Source organism: Rattus norvegicus, chromosome 15 (assembly GCF_021556685.1).
Source record: "Rattus norvegicus strain SHRSP/BbbUtx chromosome 15, alternate assembly SHRSP_T2T, whole genome shotgun sequence".
In the NCBI taxonomy this organism is placed as follows: domain Eukaryota; kingdom Metazoa; phylum Chordata; class Mammalia; order Rodentia; family Muridae; genus Rattus; species Rattus norvegicus.
In genome coordinates, this window is record NC_141548.1 from 52,398,579 (window position 1) to 52,420,200 (window position 21,622).

At 41.4% G+C, this 21,622-nt stretch overlaps 1 long non-coding RNA gene across 1 annotated transcript; it reads right to left on the reverse strand.

Annotated features, from left to right (window-relative positions):
- Positions 1-874: 874 nt before the first annotated feature.
- Positions 875-15,116, reverse strand: LOC102552533 (uncharacterized). The gene is made up of 3 exons (XR_015639133.1): positions 14,732-15,116; positions 7,584-7,700; positions 875-2,210 (listed from the first exon to the last, which is right to left on the reverse strand). It is a non-coding gene; the product is annotated as an uncharacterized LOC102552533 (long non-coding RNA).
- Between the last annotated feature and the right edge of the window lie 6,506 nt (positions 15,117-21,622).

The window sequence follows — 21,622 nt, forward strand, 5'->3', positions numbered from 1 at the left end:
AAGAGCACATTAGACTCTCAGTTTCTGCTGGGACATGTTAGCAGGGATTAATTTATCAGGCCCCTTTCAGATGTGACACAGTTGAGAAGGATTTGGACTTAGCAGAGACGGGATCTGTGGTAGGGAACAGGAGAGGCAGACAAGAAGTGCCCGGAGAGGGTGAGACTGGAAGCTTTGGGAAACCAGGATCTGTATGGGATGACATAGCATGGATGATGCTGTGGTGGCTAAATGAGATTGTCATGGTTACCATGCTACTGCTGTGACCAAGGGATGCCATGACCAAGACAACTTATAAAAGGAAGCATTTGATTGGGAGCTTGCTTATAGTTTCGGAGGCTGAGTCAATGATCATCATGATGGGGAGCATGGTGACTGGCAGGTGGCAGGTGGCAGGTGGCAGGTGGCAGGTGGCAGGTGGCAGGTGGCAGGTGGCAGGTGGCAGGTAGGCAGGTGGCAGGTGGCAGGTGGCAGGTGGCAGGTGGCAGGTGACAGGTGGCAGGTGGCAGGTGGCAGGTGACAGGTGGCAGGTGGCAGGTGGCAGGTGGCAGGTGGCAGGTGGCAGGTGGCAGGTGGCAGGTGGCAGGTGGCAGGTGACAGGTGGCAGGTGGCAGGTGGCAGGTGGCAGGTGGCAGGTGGCAGGTGGCAGGTGGCAGGTGGCAGGTGGCAGGTGGCAGGTGGCAGGTGGCAGGCATGGTGCTGGAGCAGTACCTATGAGCTTCCATCTGATTCATAAGCACTAGGCAAAGAGAGATTGGGAATGGCTTGGGCTTTTGAAACCTTGAAGCCCATCTGCAGTGTCCTATCTCCTCCCACAAGGTCATGCCTCCAAATCTTTTTCTAACAGTTCTACCAATTAAGGAACAAACATTCAAATATGAGCCAAGGGGATTTATTCCCTTCCAAACAACCACAGTGGCTTAGACAAATATATACCTGGTGAGCACAGAGAACAGGAGAGCTTCAGAGAATGAGCTGTCCCACAGCTTTGCAAGAATGGGCCTTCTCCCAGCACAAGTGGCCTGCCATGTCCTCTTCTGGGTATCTTAGGGCTCAGGAGCCAGGGCAACTATGGAAGCCCCAAGAATCAGTTTGCAGCAGTTGCCTGTTGATAGAAACTCCCTAGAGATAGGCACGAGCCGCTCTTTCAGTTGGTTCCAGGTTTTCCTCCAATGCATTTTGCACAGTTACCTTTAGGGGCTCATCCCTATTGGGACTTCCTTACAGCTTCTCTTTTACTTTACCTTCCAAAAGTGTCACTGGATGACCTGGTTGTTCCCTAAGAGGGAACAGCGTCCTCAGAAACAGAAACAAAAGTGGCTCGGGCTAGAGATGCCTTTAGGTCCCGCAGCTCCTTGGGGCCATTAACCACGCAAATCAAGGCAGTAGGCTCTATCTTACAGAGATCAGCAGAGGGACTAGAAATAGTTGAGTGCCATTTAAATTAGAGCTTTGGTTTTGGGGGAAAAGGAAAGCACCACTCTCTGCAGGTGACAGACACTTTTTGTGACTAGTTCAGCTTGCCAAGTGGTCTGATAAAAGGTATGAACTGATAAAAAGAACTGTGTAAAGTGGAAGAGAAAAGAGAAAGGGCTGTCCGTTACAGAATTAAGCTCCTGACCCATGTTTACAAGACAGTATAGGTAAAATGCGATGGATATTATGGAATATTATGGGATAACACCTTCTAGAGGAATAAATCTATCAATTCAGGTAAGGAGGGCTGTGGGCAGCTTGTGATCATGCATATTGGTTTTAGACTCAGAGTCTCTGTGCTGACACTCACCAGAAGCTGAATACATTGAGTTCCACCACCATCCTGTGGGAAGATCAGAAGGCCAATGTTCGAAAGGGCCATCTAGACAGCAAATGGATCCCAGGATTCTAGGCTGGACTTTTCCCATTTCTGACTCCCGCTTTTTCCAATGTGCTCATGAAAGGAATGGTAAAACTTGGACTGGATGGTGTACTAGAAGGATCTTTCCACTGTTTAAATAATGAAGTGGGAAGCTTATTTCACTGACCATCAAGGGGATAGCCCTGCTGAGGAAACATCCCGTATCTAGACACAAAATGCTAACATTATTAAACATCATGAGTTGAGCCCCTTTACTGTGGTTGTCCACACAATTTCATCTCTTATTTTTTGTTTTAGAGAGTTAAAACAACAATATGATAAGTAGTACAGATGAGAGTAGAGCTCCATTCGGCTGTAAAGAAGAACAAAAGCATGTCAGTCGTATGAAACGGGATAGGAACTGAGATCATCATATTAAGCAAAATAAACGTGATGCAGAAAGAAAAATATTGCATCTTTTCTCTCTCATATGTGGCACCTAGATTTTATAGTTGGCATAAAATCAGACAGGGTATTACCTGGGGGGAAGGGGTTAACAGGAGGACAAAAGGAGTAGGTAATAGTGGAGGGTCAGCATATGCGATAAAGTTGAATGAAAACATTAGGAAAGCCGTCACATTTGTAACACTGTCACATGCTGTAAATATATGCTAATGAATTCATCTTTGAAACTTAGTAATTAACTGTTGAATTTAGTTGAATATATGGAGTATTTCCACAGTTTGATGCAGTGGGTGATATGCATCTAAATATATCCTGAAATTGTTTGTTTGTGTGTGTGTGTGTGTGTGTGTGTGTGTGTGTGTGTGTGTTTTGAAACAAAACAACTCTAGCAAGGCTGACGGTGGTGATGGTGCTTATGTTGATAAACTGATTTATGGTATAAAATAAATGCAACAGCCCATGGTTTATCTGATAGCACGCTTATAATGGACAATAAACACTTGGCATGAGTAGGCTCATTTGTCAGATAAGGAAGCAGAAGTTTAGGACAGTGAATTCATCTTCCTGAAATCATGATGGGTGGTCTGCACCAGACATAGAGCCAAGACTCATGTCCCTTAATTAAAAATGTGAACATACAAAGGGCTGAATCTGTGTTGACTTGGGTCTGTCTGCTCTCTTTCCTTTCCCTGTAGTTCCTAGTGTTTTCTAATTCTGCCTGTCTGTGTGTTCTGCTACATATGTTCCTTGAACTGCTCCACAGCACAAAGGAAGGGTGACTATAGTGGTAGCCCAATAGTCTATGGGGAATCAAGACTCGTTGGTATGTTTAGTGACTGCGTGTTTTCCTTGGAACCCTGTATGTGTATTATATCACAACCTTTCCAACATCTTGCTTTGAAGTTTAGCTTTTGTCGTTATTGTTATTGAGATACAGCAAGGCACTGTAGTCAACTAGATGTGTTCACAGATCTCTAGAGAAGAGGGCACAGTATACCACAAGGATCCACAAAAATGTGTTGATGTTGGGTAGGGGGCAAAGGGATTGTGGAAGACTGTGAGCTGGAGTTGTCATTGTCTTTTTCTTAGGACAAAGTCTAACAGGAGTAAGATTAGCTGGTAAATAACATTAGTAGTGTTTAGAGAGTCTAGGCTAGGCTATGCTTGGCTGTCTGATACATAGATCTGAGGTGATTAGAATTGGAAAATAATGTTCCCAAGTGTAATATCCCATAAAGGGAATGCCTGATGGTGTAGGTTCTGTGCCCCTGAGTTGGCTGGATTTCACTTGAAAGATGCTTTCATTTGTGTTATTTCTTGGAACTACCCTAACCTCAGAGAGCAAGTCCTTCTGGGCTCAATAGGACCCCTTATATCAAGCTTCAGAATGAAGAAAATAGTAACAGAATGTAGCTCACTTTGTAGAGTGTGCTGAGAATGTCCCCCATGGACTCATTCATATATTTGAATCCTTGGCCACTAGGGAGTGACACTTTTGTAAGGAGTAAGAGGTATAGTCTTGGAGGAAATGTATTATGGGCTTAGGGGTTTGAAAAAGCCCATTCCAAGCCAAGAGACTCGCTCTTCCTGCTACCTGTAGATTTGAATGTAGAACTCTCAGCTACTTTCCAGCACCATGTCTATTCTGTCATACTCCCACAATAATGGCAATAGACTAAACCTCTGAAACTGTAAGCAAACACCAACTAAATAGTTTCCTCTACCACAGTGTCCATGGTCATGGTGTTTCTTCATAGCACCTAAGAATATGTTTGCATAAACATTGACTAAGACCGAAGGTTTGCATAAAGCCCTGAGTCCAATCCTGAGCACCACATAAACTAGGCATGGTTGTATACATTTGTAAATTTAGCATGAGAAGTTGGATACAGAAATATCAGAATTCCAATGCCATTCTTTGTTTCATAATGAGTTCCAAGTTCTTAGACCCCTATGGACATAGGAGACCTTATCTTAAAACACAAAACTGAAGTAAAAAAGATTTCAGAAGGAGAAAAAGGGGAAATGAAAAGGGATATGGGGGAGGATGTGGGACAATCAAATTCATGGAATTTCATGTATAAAATTTTCAAAGAATAAAAAATAATATAATTAAAATAAAACAAAAGTCAGAAGCTCACCAAAATCCCAGAATAGAAATGATGAGAGTGATCTATAACAACTTTGTAACTGTGGTTAGATCAAACTGGTTCTCTGCTCAGCACTCTTGGACCCCAAGAAGAAATATGCCCAGTTCTATCTCCCACCATTGTCTGTTCTGCTGAACTCCCCCTTCTCTGCTATACACAGTCACAAGTGAGCAACCAGGGGCCCCTCTGAACCACAGTTTCATCAACCCCTCTTCCTGAGTTCTGCTCCATTCAAGACATGAATAGACTGAGGGGGGAGAGGAGAGAGAGAGAGAGAGAGAGAGAGAGAGAGAGAGAGAGAGAGAGAGAGAGAGAGAGAATTTTTTCTCGTTGATACTTCCACAGTAGAAATGTAAGCACAAGGAAGACACAGTCATGCACAAGATACGTCAAGTGAGTCATAGGAGCAAGGGTCGCCTCACCTCTACTGGCTGGTTATTAATACTCAGAATCCTTATCCATTCATTAGTGTGGCAAGCTATGTCTAGTGACAGGTTAATTACACAGCTCTGGGTAATTAGAAAGTAAATATATGTTAAGAGGACACCACTGTCACGATAAAAACTGTCTATTTGAAAGCCCTCTTGCACGGTAAATTCTACCTCATCTTTTCAACCAGAAGGGATTTTATTTTTCTTTGTTGCTTTGAGAAATGAAAAAAAAAATCTCTGCTCTCCCTTCCAGCTAAGATGTCTTTAGTTCTGGCTCTTGTCTACTTCCTCTGCCTTCTCCTTTAGTGGCGCACCTTCACTGGTCCAATGTGTGGTTCTGTTTCTATTCTTGGCAAATGTCTGTAGTGTCAGGACTCTTGTACATGAGCTCTACAGCTCTAGCGTAGTTCAGGAAGGTATAGGAGAAATTCCTGAAAATTTGGAGACCTGTGGGGCTGGAAGAAAGCAGGATGGGAAAGAAGACTCATTTGAATGAAGATTCTAAGCCTACTATGCTCTGTAGCTGTGTGTAAATGGAGGATGCCTAGGCTGCTTCCATGGGTCCTGTGAATGCTGCTGAATTAAATCTCTCATCCCAGAGATCCTGGGTCCATTTAGTTATCAATCATACCCTTCAATTCAGTGTGCAGTTGGTCTCTGTAGGGATTTTCTTTGTAGACAGTGAACTATCTTCCAGCTACTAAAACCTGGGACCCTGACAATTTAGGGACAGAGTCATAGCTAGAACCCCATCAATCCGGAGCATTTTACAACCACAACCATGTAAATTATGTTTCTTGGCTGAAAAGGGATCCATAGAGTGAGTGCTTCTGTGTGATTTTAATCGATTTGTTTCAAATTGCTTTAAAACCCAGGACTGTACTTTGTTTAAATTAATATACCTGGCTTTCAATAGCGTGACGAGGAACTACCAAATTCTGAAGCAAAAGAACCCAAGTTGAGCCAGTTTTGCTTGTTCAGGCTTCCCCTCTACTCACTGTGCACAGAAACAAAATCAGGGTTGTCAGGATGTGTCTGTCTCTATTTCCTTTTGTCTTGGTGTTTATTTCTGTATTTTTCTGATGCTTCTTGAGCCAAGCTAGGGTGTTTGCTAAGCCAGGTGTTGGGTATGTAACTAAATTGACCACTCTGCACTCCTAAGCATCTCGTAAGCAGGATGCAAAGATTGATAAGGAAAGAGTTACCAGAGTAGGGAGGGCCCTTACTGATGGGAAGAAATGATAGGAATTGAAAGATCAGTTTGGAGGAGGCAATTACCATCACCATATCTAAGAGGGGGGAAAGCTTGGGGAAGCCTCAGAGGAACTCATTAGGCTGGCCTTGTCCCTAACCAACCTACCTAAGGTCACAACAGCCATCAGAATGAGGTTGGGTTAGGACTCTGGGCCTTTGTAGTCATTTGCTAAACATACCTGGACAGAATACGTAGATTAAAGATGGCAGTGGATCTGACATAGCAGGTTGACTAGCATTTGTTATCATTTGCACTGTATGGTGGGGAGGGACATTCCTTTGCTTCTTTCTTTGGCTTCTCCTGGATAGGTGAAGGATAGGTGAGGATAGGACAGAACTCGGGAGGTCTACTGTCTACCACGAACATCTTCCACTTGGGACCACCCTCCCATCCTCACCTGACAAACGTAAATGCCTACTCTCTGAAGCAGCCTAGCCTCCTGATGACATCTCCTGATGTGGCATTAACAAAGAAAACAACCAAATGCATCCCTTGGGGCATGAAACATTGATTTTTGTTGTTGTTTAGGCCCTTAGCTAAGCATCAACAACAGATGTGACAGGTTTGATTAGGTTTCTCTCTACAGGGTTCACAGTAGGAAGGAGAAAGTGATCAGATTCATGACCTGGGGAGACAGGATAGAGCAGTTTAATTTTTAAATCACTATCTTGAGACTGGGAAGAAAGTATATGGAAGAGTGAGATCCAGAGTGCATTCCCCTAAAGAGGGCTGCATCATTCATCAAGGTAAATTGTTATAATGGATTCCTTTGGAGCACTCCCCAGACTTAGTTGTTCCTAATCTTACCGTGACTGTCAGGGTTCTATTGACCTCCTGTTGCCCAGTCTACTCCTCATAGCAGGCCAACACTGATTTATTCTGTGTTAAACTTTTCCCTCTTATGAAAGCTAGGCATGACTGGGAAATAACCACTAGAGCTTCCATCCAATTAAAACTTTTTTCTGCAGTTGGTTACAACTAAAGTTACCACCATTAAAAAAAATCCTCAATTACTATGACAAGCATTTTTTGCTCGGCACCATAAATAAAGCATTTTCACAAAGGGATAATATTTACATGATCACCACAGGTAGAAAAGGAAACAGAGCAAGGGAGAGATACAGGCTTTAATCACCAATGCTTCTTCCCTTGTAGAGCCTTTCCTCCTATGCAGCATACCCCAGCCCCACCCCCTGATACCACTTCCAGTGTTTTTCTCTATTTAAATATACCTATAGCTATATAAATATATCCATATGTGTATATAGCTCCTTCCCTGAGTACATATAGACAGACAGCTAGATATTATCTCCTTAAAATATTAAAATAAATTACATCTTTGCACAGAATACAGACATTAATTCTGTTTCCAGGAGATTTGTCAAATCAGTGGCCTATGTTTGCATAACAAGCTCTTTGGTTATGCTGTGCAGAATATAAATTACCATGTTGTCAGCTCCAGATGAAAATCGCCAGATTTTCAGTAGTGTCGCTTTTACTGATGCAGATGAACTCTATGTTACATGACCAGGTAATGTGTGTAGGTAGCTGCTGCTTCTTGGCTAAAAGCACAAAGAAAAGAAAACTATAATTGCAAAGTTTTCCCTCTTTGTTTTAGAAAAGTATTTTTCACTTGCAACTTTCAGTGAATTACACACAAACCACATATACACATGAGCACATACACACATGAACACTTATATAAATATAAGGATATATGCAAATACACATAAATATGTACACACATGCATACATACACACATATATACCCACAAATATGCAAGGATATATATATATACACAAATATGCATGCACAAATGCACATATACATGCATACTTTCATAGACACTTGTATGCACACACACACACACACACACACACACATCCCTTCTGTTCTGGGATTTAATTAATTGGTAGAACACTAGACTTTATTTCTTGCCAGTCTGGGGCTAAAATCATTTTACTTTTAAGTGTGTGTGTGTGTGTGTGTGTGTGTGTGTGTGTGTGTGTGTGTGTGTGTTATAAGTGCAAGTGCACTTGAGTTCCAAAAGAGGGGCTTGGGATTTGGATCCTCTAAAGATATAGGTTGCCATCTGAATGCTAGGAACTGAATTTGGGTTTTCTGCAAAAGCAATATATGCTCTTAATAATTAAGTCATCTGCCTAGCTCTGAGGTAAAACATTTGAATACATATGAATGCTACTGAGTTTTAATGCACAAACAACTCACAAACAGGCTCACAAAGTTCAAATTCCTAGTGAATCATCTTTCTTTCATGTCTTTAAGGTAAGAAAGTCTTATCTTTATCTAAGACTATATAAGTCTTATACTTACGTATTCTAGTTTTGTTTTTCCTGTATAGGCATGACTGTCTGTGTGTCTATTTGTATGCATGTATATGAATAGGTATGTATATGTGTGCATGCATGTTCATGCTTGTGAATATGCATGTGAGCATGTGTGTGTGCATGTGTGTTTGTATGTGTGTATGCACATGCGCTGTTCACATTTGTGTATGTCAGGGACTTCATGATAGAAGACAAGCTGAGCAGTTGTTTTACAGATACCTGTAAAGCTGGTCAAGTAGTTTAGCCGAGCTTGGGGTTCTGCCTGTGTCTGTTATGAGGATGACATGCCTGTGCCACCATGACTGGCTTTTCCACCTCAGTTCTTCACCTGAACTCATGCTTGCAAGACAAGCACTTTACAGACTGAACTACCTCCCCAACTCAGTTTCCCATATTCCTTAGTGCCTCCTATGAGCCATACCATGTGAGGAGTGTCGTTCATGTGTGGGACATTACTCACTCTAACAACTCCATGATAAGTTTTGCTATTTTTCTAGCAAAGCACAGGAAACCAACGAGTCAGGAAATTTAGGAAGGCACCATAGTCAGAAAGCTATGAATTTGAGCGCTGTCTGCCCATGTCAGAAGTTTAAGCCTTTACCAGGCCTTGTTTTGATGCCTTCTGCATCAGGAGATGGAAAATTCAGATTCTCACTTAGTATTCAAATAGTGCGTAGTGTCTGGATGCTTCTGTGGAAATGAACCAGAGATTGCTGGAGAGACTCCAGACACTTAGATGCTTATGTAGTGAAGGAATTTGAAGAAACGAAATGGGTTGTTACTTTCTGCTTCTCCTTACCTCCTGCCTTAGTTTACCAATATCTACACTGTGTTTCCCTCAATGCTTATAAGATCAGAAGCTGAAAGAACCCCTCTGATGTTCTGATCTCCCTGCTCATTTTGTTCATGGAGAAATTGAGATCCAGGCAGAGGAAGGGACAGGCATGCAGATAACTCAGTTTAAGGGAACTGGGGTTGGGACCCTCCCTGATTTTACAGTCCCTGTCTGCAGTTCAGAAAGAGATCATGTGGGCTGGTTTTGAAATTGAGTACAAAAAGTCCAGCACCAGCTCCTAGAGCCATGCTGAGGGGTTGCTGGGTGCCCCAGGCTAGAGAAGAACAAGCCAGCTGATCCCTACTGGCTACCACAGATCTGCAAACTGCGCTGCAAGTGACCAGAACAGGCATTTGGCTTCTCTCTCTGATTTTCAGAACCAGCTCTGTGTGCAGTTCTGTGGTGCTTTGTTGCAACTATGGTGGGTTTTTTTCCACAATCATTTACAGTTGCAAAATGTATCTAGAGCAATTTCCACAAAGCCATAAAATTCATCTCTGCTCTGTTTCCTTTTTGAAATGTTCGGTTCAGCAAGATCAAAGGCTGATGGAAAGAGGTAAATTTAACCAGATTTCAGCCACTCTTTTTCTCCAGTCTTGGTGTTTTTTTTTTCCATCCAAATTACGCTCATATCAGAAACTTTTCTACCCATGATTTTCATGACAATACATAAAAGTCATCTCCTGGTTGAACAGACAGAAGGTAACTTCTGGGTGTCTCTTCTGTGTTCACTGTGCCCTTTATTACATGAAACCCAACTGTCCCTTAAATAACAGCAATAGTAACTATGATCAAAATACGTTGCTTTTACTTCCCATTTAGCAGCAGGACTAGAATGTCCTGACACCACATGTGTCCAAGCGGATTGGAATCCTCAAGCAGATTCATTTTTTTTGCGGTGGGGGTGGGAGTAGGGTTGTTGGGGGGTGGTGTTTCTCTCTTTTCCCCTCTCAGGCACTCGCTTCCTCTTTCCATTCTTGCTCCTAACAGAGGTAACAAACTTTGGAGTTCTTGATCCATGATGTGGCAGACTCTTAGTTATTTCTGAAAACTCAGACAAACCTTTATTATTTCACAAACAATAGGTTATATTTCTCAGGATCCCTGTGGTTATTAAGTAACTAAATTCTAGCCAATGAGCTATAAGGTTGAGTGTAGAGAGTTATTCTTAAAAGCCTCTTAAATTCATATATATGTATATATATATATTGCATCATGGATAATTTTTTAAAGATTATTTATGTATATGAGTACACTGTCACTATCTTCAGACACACCAGAAGAGGGCATCAGATCCCATTACAGATGGTTGTGAGCTACCCTGTGGTTGCTGGGAATTGAACTCAGGACCTCTGGAAGAGCAGTGAGTGCTCTTAACCACTGAGCCATCTCTCCAGCCCATTCTTTGCATCATGTATAATTGTGGTAAAACTAGAACTCCAGAAACTCCCTATGAGCATGAGGATGAAGATTGTTTCTTAGATGGCTGGAAGGGGCTTGGTCTTTAGTGACTGCAGATATGTCAGACTCTTTGAGATAATAGAAATAGAAATCTTTTCATATGAGAAACCCTGAATTTTAGTTTTTTTTTTAAATTGGAAAATGAGTCTAATATAGGCTTCAAATATTGCCTTTTACTAGAATATTACAGCGAGACACCTCTGTACTTTCTTTTTTTTTTTCTGAGAAAGAGCACAGCATAGTTCCAGCTACTTGCTTCCTTCCAGGGTCCTAATTATTCTAGTAACTGGGTACGAAAACCATGTAACAAGAATGTTTGGAGCATCAAGACATGAGATGGAGGACAAGGTGGCCAGATAACAAATCATAGAGTGCCATTGCCTGGTTTACCTGGACATTCATGGTGGTTAGTTTTTGTCAACTTGACTCAGACTTGATGAAGAAGGCACATTAATTAAGGAATTGCACCATCAGATTAGCCTGTGTGCATTTTTCCAATTAGTGATTGACGTGAGATCATCACTGGGCTCAAGCAAGTGAGCAGCATGTCTCCATGGCCTCTGCTTTAGTTTTTGCCTTCGGGTTTCCACCCTGGCTTCAGATAGACAATGCTTGTAAAGTGGAGCCAAACAGACCTTCCTTCCTCAAGTTGCTGTTGGTTAGAGCGTTTTATCACAGAAACAGAAAGCAAACTGTGTTGGTATTCATTAAGGAAATGAGACCAGATTTCTACTTTCTGCCTCACTCGGGGGTGGGGGGCTTAGTTAATGTAAACTGTAACTTCTTCACAATTGCCATGCTTCCTGTTTGTTGAAGAAATTCAGACATTAACACATCCATTTTCATGTATTATATTTGAAAAATGTTTTTATTTTCTCCATTTAACTTATTAGTCATCTTCCTCTTTCCTCCTTCCATCTTCTTTATCTTCTTGTGTGTACATGTATTCACGTATGTACATGAATTAACAGATGCACACTCACGTGTGTGTGTGTGTGTGTGTGTGTGTGTGTGTGTGTGTGTGTGTGTGTATGATGTGTTAGGGGTTGATCTTTTGCTATACATAGAAATGTTCAATTCTGGACCCCAAGACCTGGTTGCCATCCAGATGAGTGCATTCATTCTCACATATACCTGCGTTTGTTGTGCAAACCTTACTTCCCAATTTAAATGTTAATTGGTTAATAAAAGGTTAGAGCCTGTGATTGGGCAGTAGAGACAGAAAGACAGGATTTGAGGATTGAGTGAGGGATCTCAGGAGAGACAAGGGAGCAAAGGAAAGAGAAAATGGAGAGAAGAGGAGGCCACCATGAGGCCAGATGGATCGTGAGCACATGGCCAGGAGAAATGGACCCCAAGGACAGAGTGATGGGGCAGAAGCAGCCTGAGCAAGGCTCATGCATCAAGTAACAAGAGGTATATGGTTTGGCTATAGGTGAGAATGTCATAGAACCTGCCCCGTCTAGGCTTATCGTTTGTAAATAAAATACCAGATTTCGTGGGGGCTAGCTAGAATAAACAATTTGGTTACAACCCTTATTCTTTGAACCAGTGTTTCTCACTGAAGCTGGAAGTCACTGATTCAGTAAGAATGGCTGGTCAGCAAATCCTAGTGACCCTCTCGGCTCCAGCATGGGGATTACAGAGCATGTCACACACTCAGTCTTTTAATGTCAATGTCCTTGTGATTGCACATCTTACGTTTTACTGACTAAGTCATCTCTCAAGTCCTAATTTTTAAAGCTAAGAAAACTTCACTTGTAGACATTCCCAATTTTAAATATTCTCCTGTGACTGGTCTGCTTCTTACATGGGTGAATACCTACTTTATGATACTCTCCCGCTTTATACTAACGATACTTTTGACTAAACGTGCATTTCCTTCAACTAGAATCACTGTGACCTATACTTTTTCTCTCGGTGACCTTTTCCCTTGTATTTGATGTAGCATTACTAGTATAATTATACATTTAGACACAATAACCCACTTTGTGCTTATATGTAATTGGTCTTTATCAAACCATTTTTGGAAAGATGAGGTGGACATCATTATTTTCATCTTTGGAATGCAGACACACATCAGAGGACTTAGGGTCTTATATAAAAATAATCACACATATCATACTGGGGCTGAGCCCAAAACCTCCTCTACTATCTTGATTTCAAGTTTCCTGTTCTTTTCATTATGTGCCAAAATTCCATCCATACATTTGAAAGCCATTCACGTAAGCTGACTGTCAATCAGGCTTCATACTCTTATTGTGACTGCTGCTCATTCAGACAGATATTCATTCTGATCCACGTTTTAGGAGGATGAAGGGTTTGTCACATTTCCTATTTGAATAAGATTTTTATACATTTCCAAGTGCTCTCTTACACATTATCTTATTTGATATTTTCTGGGTGTCCATGAGGTAGATAAAGCAAGCTTTTATTTTTTTCCCATCTACATATAAGGAATGAGTACTTGAATTATCTGAGATACAGGTTCAAGATCAAGAGAGAAGTAGTGACAGAACTGGGACTCTGTCTATAATTGGACAGAGACAGTTCCAAAGGATGGATATGGGAAGTAACCCCCTTTGAATCCTGTAGTGAGCACCAGCTTAGACTCTGTGTAAGTAAATCAGTGGCTCTCACATTTCCTGTAGAAATGTCTATAAAGGAGGGATAACTTCTGTCTTCTTCATTGTCAGGCCAATCAATCAGATCCTTTTTGAGAAAGCTGTACTGTGAGTCCAGAGCTTTTCTATGCTCTGTGGGGGTGATGCTTGGTAGGAAAAATGGATGATTGTCAGTATAAGGCTGATCCTTCTCAGTGCTGAGTAGAGGCATCAAGAAGTTAGTTCAGATGTCAAGGGCATATCATATCAACATGGTGCTATCAGCCTCTAGGGCCAGATTTAAGGGGCTATCACTAGGATACCAAATTGGTCAGTAGAGTTAATGCAGGCCATAGAATGAGCTCTGGACTATATATGTTTGCATATGTGCTTTTGACACTCAACCCTATTTCGAACCTTAGTGGCCCTGAGAAGCTTTTTTGATCTCATAAGATCAGTTTCTACATCTTTATTAGGAGACTTTGAAGTAAATTTGAAATACTTGCCTTAGTTAGTCCCTTGGGGCTTTACTAAAAGAGTGCACCAACGTATCCAGTGGCTAACACAACTCAAAGGTACTGTTTTATCAGACTAGAGGCTGGAAGTCCAAGGTCAAGGCTTGTTTCTTCTGAGATATCTCTCCATGGCCTGTAGATGCTGTTCTTCTCATTTTGGCTTTACATGATCTGTCCCTCCACATATCTAAATTTTCATGTTTGCTATTTCCTCTTATGAGGACATTAGACATATTGTATTAAGACCCACCATAATAACTTCATTTGAACATAATTCTATCTTATTGAATCTTAAAATGTTTAGTTCCAACTATTTGGTATGTGTTATTCTGTGTTTGGGAAAACACGAATAGAGTCCTCAAGAGGGTTTCAGACTTCTTGGAGTTGAAGTCACAGGCAGTTGTGAGCTGCCCAATGTGGGTATTAGGAATTCAACTCACTCATAAATACTAAGCCATTTCCCCAGCCCTATAATTCTCTTACTTCTAAATCCACATACTGAGCACTTCAGTCCTTCTCTCTAAGAACCAAAAGAGATACAGTCTTGATATCCAAATGTCTTAGAGCTTCTTGGGTGACAGGCATGCTTGGATATGGATGGGACCTTCTTCTCTAGAGTATTCATGGACCATCAACTTTAGTGATGCTTGTGCTTAAGTAGAGGACTGTCAGAAGAGGACGAGGCATTTTTACATGGAAGATGTCTTCAAGATGCTTTGAAAAGAACACAGATTGCCAAATATGCTTCAGATTTATCTCCAAAAATTTTCAGATGCTTCTTAATATATGTATGAAACATTGAGGAAGATGTAAGAGAAGCAAATACCTACCTCTGCCAGCTACTCTTAGGACCATAGAAGACTTGATTTGGTTTCTTTATGTGTAGAGTAATTGATGATTCTTATTGGTGAAAGAACTTAGAACTTCTGAAAGCTATTTTTACTAGATGATTTTATGGAGCTAATGGATATAGACATAGATGAAAAAATATTCTTCAGCTTGTCTTTGAGAGTGTTTTTAGAAATGAATAATAGGCATTAATAGAAAAAGTTAATATTCACCCTCCAACCCCAAAATCAACCAAAACTTCTGAGGTTCCTAAATGAACAAAAAGGCAGAGGGAATGTGATAGCCTCTCTGCTGAGCAGACGCCTTCTTTTGTCCTTCCCCAGACATGGACGTTCTTGCTCTTGGTCCATAGTGTTGGCATTCTGTCTAAGCTCCACCCCCACAGTTACCTGGCAACAGTCAGGTATGCTTCACCCCATAGTTACCTGGCAACACTTACATCACTATAAAAGGAGCTGCTTGCCTCCTCCTCATTATCTCTCCTTTTGCTCTTACTGTCTTCTCTTGTTCTCTTGCTCTTCCCCTCTTTCCCTCTTCCCCTTTGTCCCTTCTCTTCCCATCCCCCCACCCCCTCTCTGCTTCCTTCCACATGCTCATGGCCAGCCTTTACTCCTCTCCTCTTCTACTCTTCTTCTCTCATTAAACCTTTCCATGTGGAACCATGTTGGTTTGGTGTGATTTGTCCAGACATGAGCGGAGATCTCTACACCAACACATAGGTCTTTGAACTCAGACTGAGTCATAAGCTGGACTGCCTTGGTTGTCCAGTTTGTGAAGATAAGGAACTTCTCAATGTCCATAATCAATAAACCAATTCATATAATAACCCCTTTCTTACTAAAACACCGAGAGAGAGAGAGAGAGAGAGAGAGAGAGAGAGAGAGAGAGAGAGAGAGAGAGAGCTTGGAAACCTTTTTGTGAATATAGAATTCAAAAGATGGTCTCAGAGGGGCAAGAGAGGAGATACCAGAGTAGAGTAACAGATCCTTTTTTCCACACAGTTCCTATTTCTCATTTGTCAGTGAGAGCAGCACTTTGAAGGTACCCAGTCTTATAAAGAGTATGGGCTCTAAGGGCAGAATTGGTTGATGTTCATCTCTGTCATTTATCGGATGAATGATGCTGAGCAAGTGACTTGGAGTTTCAGAGTTTGGTTTCTTCTTTAATGTGATGGGTGTGACAGAGGAGACGTAATGGTGGGTGGGCAGAGATCAGAAAATGCATGGTGCTCACAAAGAGCTCTTTCAATGCTGGGAACTTAGTGAGTCTTGGATAATCAGTGTTTGTACTTCTGAAACCAAGTTTCATTTTTCTATGCTTGGGGAGAGAGAGAGAGAGAGAGAGAGAGAGAGAGAGAGAGAGAGAGAGAGAGAGAAGCAGAGACAGAGACTGAGATGGGAGATGGTTGGGGTCGCAGAGAGAAAGAGGAGGAGAAAAAAGAGGAAGAGAAGTAGGAAGGAGATGACAGAGGAACAGGAAAGGGGTAGGAAGAGGAAGGGGTAGGAATATGATTCAGAAAAGCAGAAAGCAGGCTTTATAGGATCTCACTCTAGATCTGTTAGAGCCCACACTGTCTGAGAGGGAGGTAGAGGCTGACCTGTCAGAGATTCATGCTCATTTTCTAATTGTTGTCCTTCTTAGAACACACTTAATTTGGTATCAGGAGTAGACCAAAGTTCAGTTATGTTCCATTGCTGTTATAACCTTTGGCTCATCAACTAAAGTTGCTAATAAGATTCCCTTTTAAAAGATGAATGAACGAATGAATGATTTGTTTACAAAGTGAACATGGGCAATTAAGAGCTAAACTTAGTCTCTCCTAAAATTGTTCAGTTGGGAGAGCATTAGATTTTAGATCTAAAAAGCTGGGTTTAACTTCGTCATCTGTGGTTCCTATCTATGCTACTTTCTAATAGGGAAGATAATGAGGCTTGGAAGTGAATATATAGTGCCTTAAAACACTGTGTTCTCAATGATAACCCAAAGGAGTTGGAGAAAGAGGGAGGGAAATGGTATAAGTTGCAGAATTCAATAGAAAGCCCACAGTTTTTGTCTTAAAATTGTTCTCTGTTTGCTTCTGATGTTGGCCTTTTCTTTGCAATTGGGTCATGGATTCCTCCAGGGGAGGCACCACACTGGGACATCTGCTTATCCAGTGGCACTCCTGTGCTACTGACACAGAACAGATGGCAATGTTCATGCTGGATGCACTGAGTGGGAGCGATGTGGCCCTGAAGGATCAAAGAGCTGCCCTCATCATGGGGCTATGCCCAAAGTCAAAGGACATGGACCCCAGGAAATTGGCCCTTTGCCCCTGGCAACTGTTGCTACTCTCTCAGAAAGTGTAACTCCATCATCAAATGGCAGCTATGGAAGTGAAGCCACTCAAGGAAGAAAGGTGTATTTCCATACCTATCGCTATCTCCAGAGGGTGCAGGCATTCTCTAGGAGCCCAGGGGCTTCCCTGGAAGCCCAAGGGGACTAGTTCCCTTTTAATTTTATTTCTTTTAATTTTATGAGCAAGAACCCCTGGGTTGATCACCATGAGAGGAGATGGTAATTTGCAAAGTTTTTTTTTTCCCCGTTCTGCACTCTTGGAGTTTATTTATTCAAGGAAAAAAAAAGAGCTCCTCACAAGGTACACTTTCTTCTCAGCATCTATCTTCTGTGATTAATTTTGCTTTATTTATTTATTAACTTTTCTCCTGGAGTGTTTTTGATTGGCCCCTACATTGGCTCTTTATGGATTTAATCATACTATGGATCGTTCATTTTAGGCTTCTAGTTCCTAAAGAGAAGGAATCACACCTATAGCAGTAACAACTGCTGTGCCTGAACGTTGATGTCCTCAAATGTATATGTTGCAGCTCAGTGCCCAGTTGGATGGTATAACATGGTGGGCCTTTGAGCGGTGAGTCAGTCATGAGTGTGAAACCCTCACCAATGGGGTTGACATACTTCTAAGAGAGGATGGGTAAGCTGTTTTGATCCTTCCCCCATGTAAAGACACAGAAGATACCATCCATAAACCTGAAGAGAAGCTTCTCAGCAGTCATCCACTCTGCAAGCAACGTGACCTTGGACTTCCCAGTTGTCAGAGCAGTAAGACATAAATTTGCATTGATAATGCCAGAATCAGTATATTTTTTATAGCAACCTAAAGAGTCAAGGAAGGGTTTCTCATACCTGTACTGACTCTTCCTAGAACCCTGAGCATGGGCTGCTGATAGCTCAACTATTCCACTCTTGAGTATTTTTAACATGTTAAGACTGCAATCCCATTACTTGGGTTGAAAACCATACAAGTAATGCTACTTAGTTCATTTAGTTCTCTTCATTTACAGCCAAGAAAAAAATGGGCTTAAAATTTCACAACCCTAAGACTGAACCTCTTGATGAGTTCATTTCCTATCCAACCTTAGTGTTCATTCATAAAATCGAGAGGAACTTTTTAGCAGGTTGTGGCAGAAGAACTAAAGTAACAACCCAGGGTGGGGCCTTAGGAGTCTTGAAAACACTCCTTAGATGTTCCCAGGATGACCAGTCTCTTTCTTACATGTTTTTATCTTTCAAATTCAACATCAGGTGAAGCTTCTCTTTATTCTACTTAGAATAGACTGCATCACCTGTCACATGACCAGAGTGAAGCACTTAAGAACAGAACATGCTTACCTCAGGAGGGGTGAGCAAAGCTCTTATTTGGGGGACTTAAAGTGCCTTTTGATGTCCACAAAGCCTTTTCTGCTGCCCCCTCTCTTTCTAATTCAATCCACTTTTCTTCAAGCCCTGGCATTTGAGATGAGTCAGAACTACTGCTTCTTGTTCTACGGCATCATTTTTTGTTTTAATTACTAGTATTGTAATAATATTTTCCCTGCCGATTTTCTTTGCAAATACATGTTATTTCAGTTACATTATAGTTTGAATAGGCTTTTTGAATGGGAGCCAGAGAACCTAACCATTATTTTCAATATGGTTTCTATGGAAAAATGTTTCCTTCCATTCCACATAACCTTCTAAAGCATGAATACAGGCTAGTTGTAAGTTGAAGGGGGTCTCAGCTTTATTTCTTGAAAACAAGTTGATATTAGTTTTAATATTTTTATGCTGGTGTATGAGATAGACAAGGAGGTGCCCAGAGGAATTAGACTGACAGGACAAGGCACACAGCAGATCAGATGTCAGGTGTCCTGTCAACTTATTTGCTACTATTCTTTCCTTGACCAATTGCCTTGTGAATGAGTGCCCATTGGAAAGGACCATGCACTTGAAATACAAGTGCTATCCTAGTTCCACCATAAAATGACAACTCTGCCTATCTCCTAAGAATGTCCCTTAGTGCACCCCAACCTCAACTGCTCTCTTTGCATCTCTGTTCTGGAGTAGCATGCTTACAAGCAACTTCATAAGGGGCCATGGAAGCTGCAAGGCTGTAGATGAGGGAAATAGATGATTAATACATCTCCCATCAGGCCACTTCACTGGATGCTTTAATGCAGAGCTAAGTCATTTTTCTGTTTTCAATAGATATTTGCCAAAGGCCTGCCACATGATTGTGTTAGGCGCTGTATGACACAGCAGTGAGTGAGCACAAAGAGCTCTCTGCTTCCGGGTGCTGGAGAAAACATTTATGCAAATCAGTTCCCCAAATGTAATAAATGTTATCACAGGAACAGATTGTACCCGAGGGAACTTGTTGACTGATGTGGCTTGGACTAGGGCACAGTCAGAATCTCTCCTTCTGATGTCAGGGTTTTCAAGAAAATCTAGCACTCTGTGCCTCATAGTATAATAGATCTTGTTTTCTGTAAATAAGATATAAACGTGACCTTCAACATGCTTGTGATTGAAGATGAGGGGACAGATATATCAGCCAGGACTTGCTGGATAGCAAACCATGTCCTAGTTTTATTTCTGGGATTTCATAAATTTAGTTTGGCTGGTTGTTCTCCTTCTTTGGAAGTGGCTAGTCTGGGGCTTGATGCAATAAGCAGACTTTACGCAGAAGTCAGGCCTTGACAAACTGTTGATTTCTAGGGGCTCAATTAAAGGGCTTTCTTCTAAGTCATTTCATCTTTTTGTTGTCCAGCAGGTCAGGGTATTTGTAAGGCTATCTCTGGGTTCTAAAAAAAAAAAAAACCAAACAAAAAAGAAACACAAAAGCACAAAGAAGGTGTGTGTGTGTGTGTGTGTGTGTGTGTGTGTGTGTGTGTGTGTGCATCTTTGTGGGCAGGTATGTGTGCAGTTGGATATATACACATGTGCACAGGTTTGTGAAGGCTGGAATCTTCTTTTACTCCTTTATACCTTATTCATTGAGGAAAGTTTCTCAATTGAATCTAAATCTGGCAATAGGGGGTTAGTTTAGCTAGCCAGCTTGCTCCAGACAACTGGTCTTTTCATTCTAAGTGCTGGAGTAATAGTGTATACCACACTGACCCAGCCTTTACAGAAGTTCTGGGGATCCAAACTCTGGTCCTTATGCTTATATAGAAAGCACTTTATTTGCTGAGCCATCGTCCTAGCACAGCACTCTTCAAATTGTTGCTTGTAGAACATTTCTAGTCGCATGTTTTTCAAAGTGAGTCCTAGGGCCAAGCCTGCAGCTAGTAGTTGAGCTAACAAAAGGATTCAAATAAGGAATCTGTGAGCTATTGTGTACCATGATACTGTGAGCTCCCACGGGCGTTACTACAGTGTAAGAAATGTTTTTAAGGAGAGCCCCTTGATACCTAAGAGGGAAGAAGCGATAACACAGGGGAAATACAAATGGCTTCTTATCAGAGACTATTCTCTAACTGATGCCAACATCTGCTAAAATGAAGATGGAAACTGGGACCCTGGGCATGCTAGTGATGGGTCTCAATGGTGTAAGACAATGGGGTTTACAACAGACTGGCTGGGAAACTCAATTCTCACCCTGTGTTTTCCAACTACTTCCTAGAGAATGACTCCATGTTCTACTGTTTCAATATGAACTGTACATTTTGAAGCACTTAACTATTCAATGATTCTGAATCCCCCGAATTTATAATAAAATGCTATAAATTAGCAGCTTATTCAACTTTTCTGCCCTTATCAGGGCACATAAATGAATTTCCTCTTTCTGATTCCTTCACGGATGTTTGGTAAATCCCCTTTAGAGTTCCTTGTGTAACAGATTGGGAAACTCTGCAATAACATTCTATTCATCTTTGTTGTGAAGACTTGGTGCACTTAGGAATTCAAGGATCATGCAGCATGAAGGGAGGTACTCATGCGTTTCCATGGCCAACTCATGACACTTCTTTTTACTTGATCACAGACAATCTTGGAATAGAGAGTAAGCTCCTGGAGGGTAGGGGCTGCTTTACTGGGTTTACTTTAGAATGTATGGAGATGAGAAGAGTTTCTAGCAATGTGGTAGGCAATATAGAGCTAGAAGATGCAATAAAGAGTATGGCTCACAACATCTTCTCTCTTTTGTTCTATGTGTGTGTGTAAGTAAGCATGTACCACAGGAGGTGGGTAGAAGTCAGAAACGACGTATGGGAGTCAGATATCTCCTATGTGTGTCCAGGGATGTAACTGCCCACGAGGTTTACTAGCAGCTCTGATTCACAACATTTATGGATAGAAAACAGAAAAAAAAACTATGAAAAAGGCATTTAGAATAAAATGCAAACTTAACTCATGATAAAAGTGTTAGTTTGATAGAACAGACAGATATTTCCTTAATTTGATAAAAATAGCTACCTCTAGCTCTAAGCTAAGATTATGTGTAATGGTGTAAGATAGAAAAACATTCACATTAAAGTCAGTAACAAGGTAAGAATGTCTACTAGTGGAGATATTCCATAAGGTAATTAAATAAGAGATAGAAATAAGCTCTA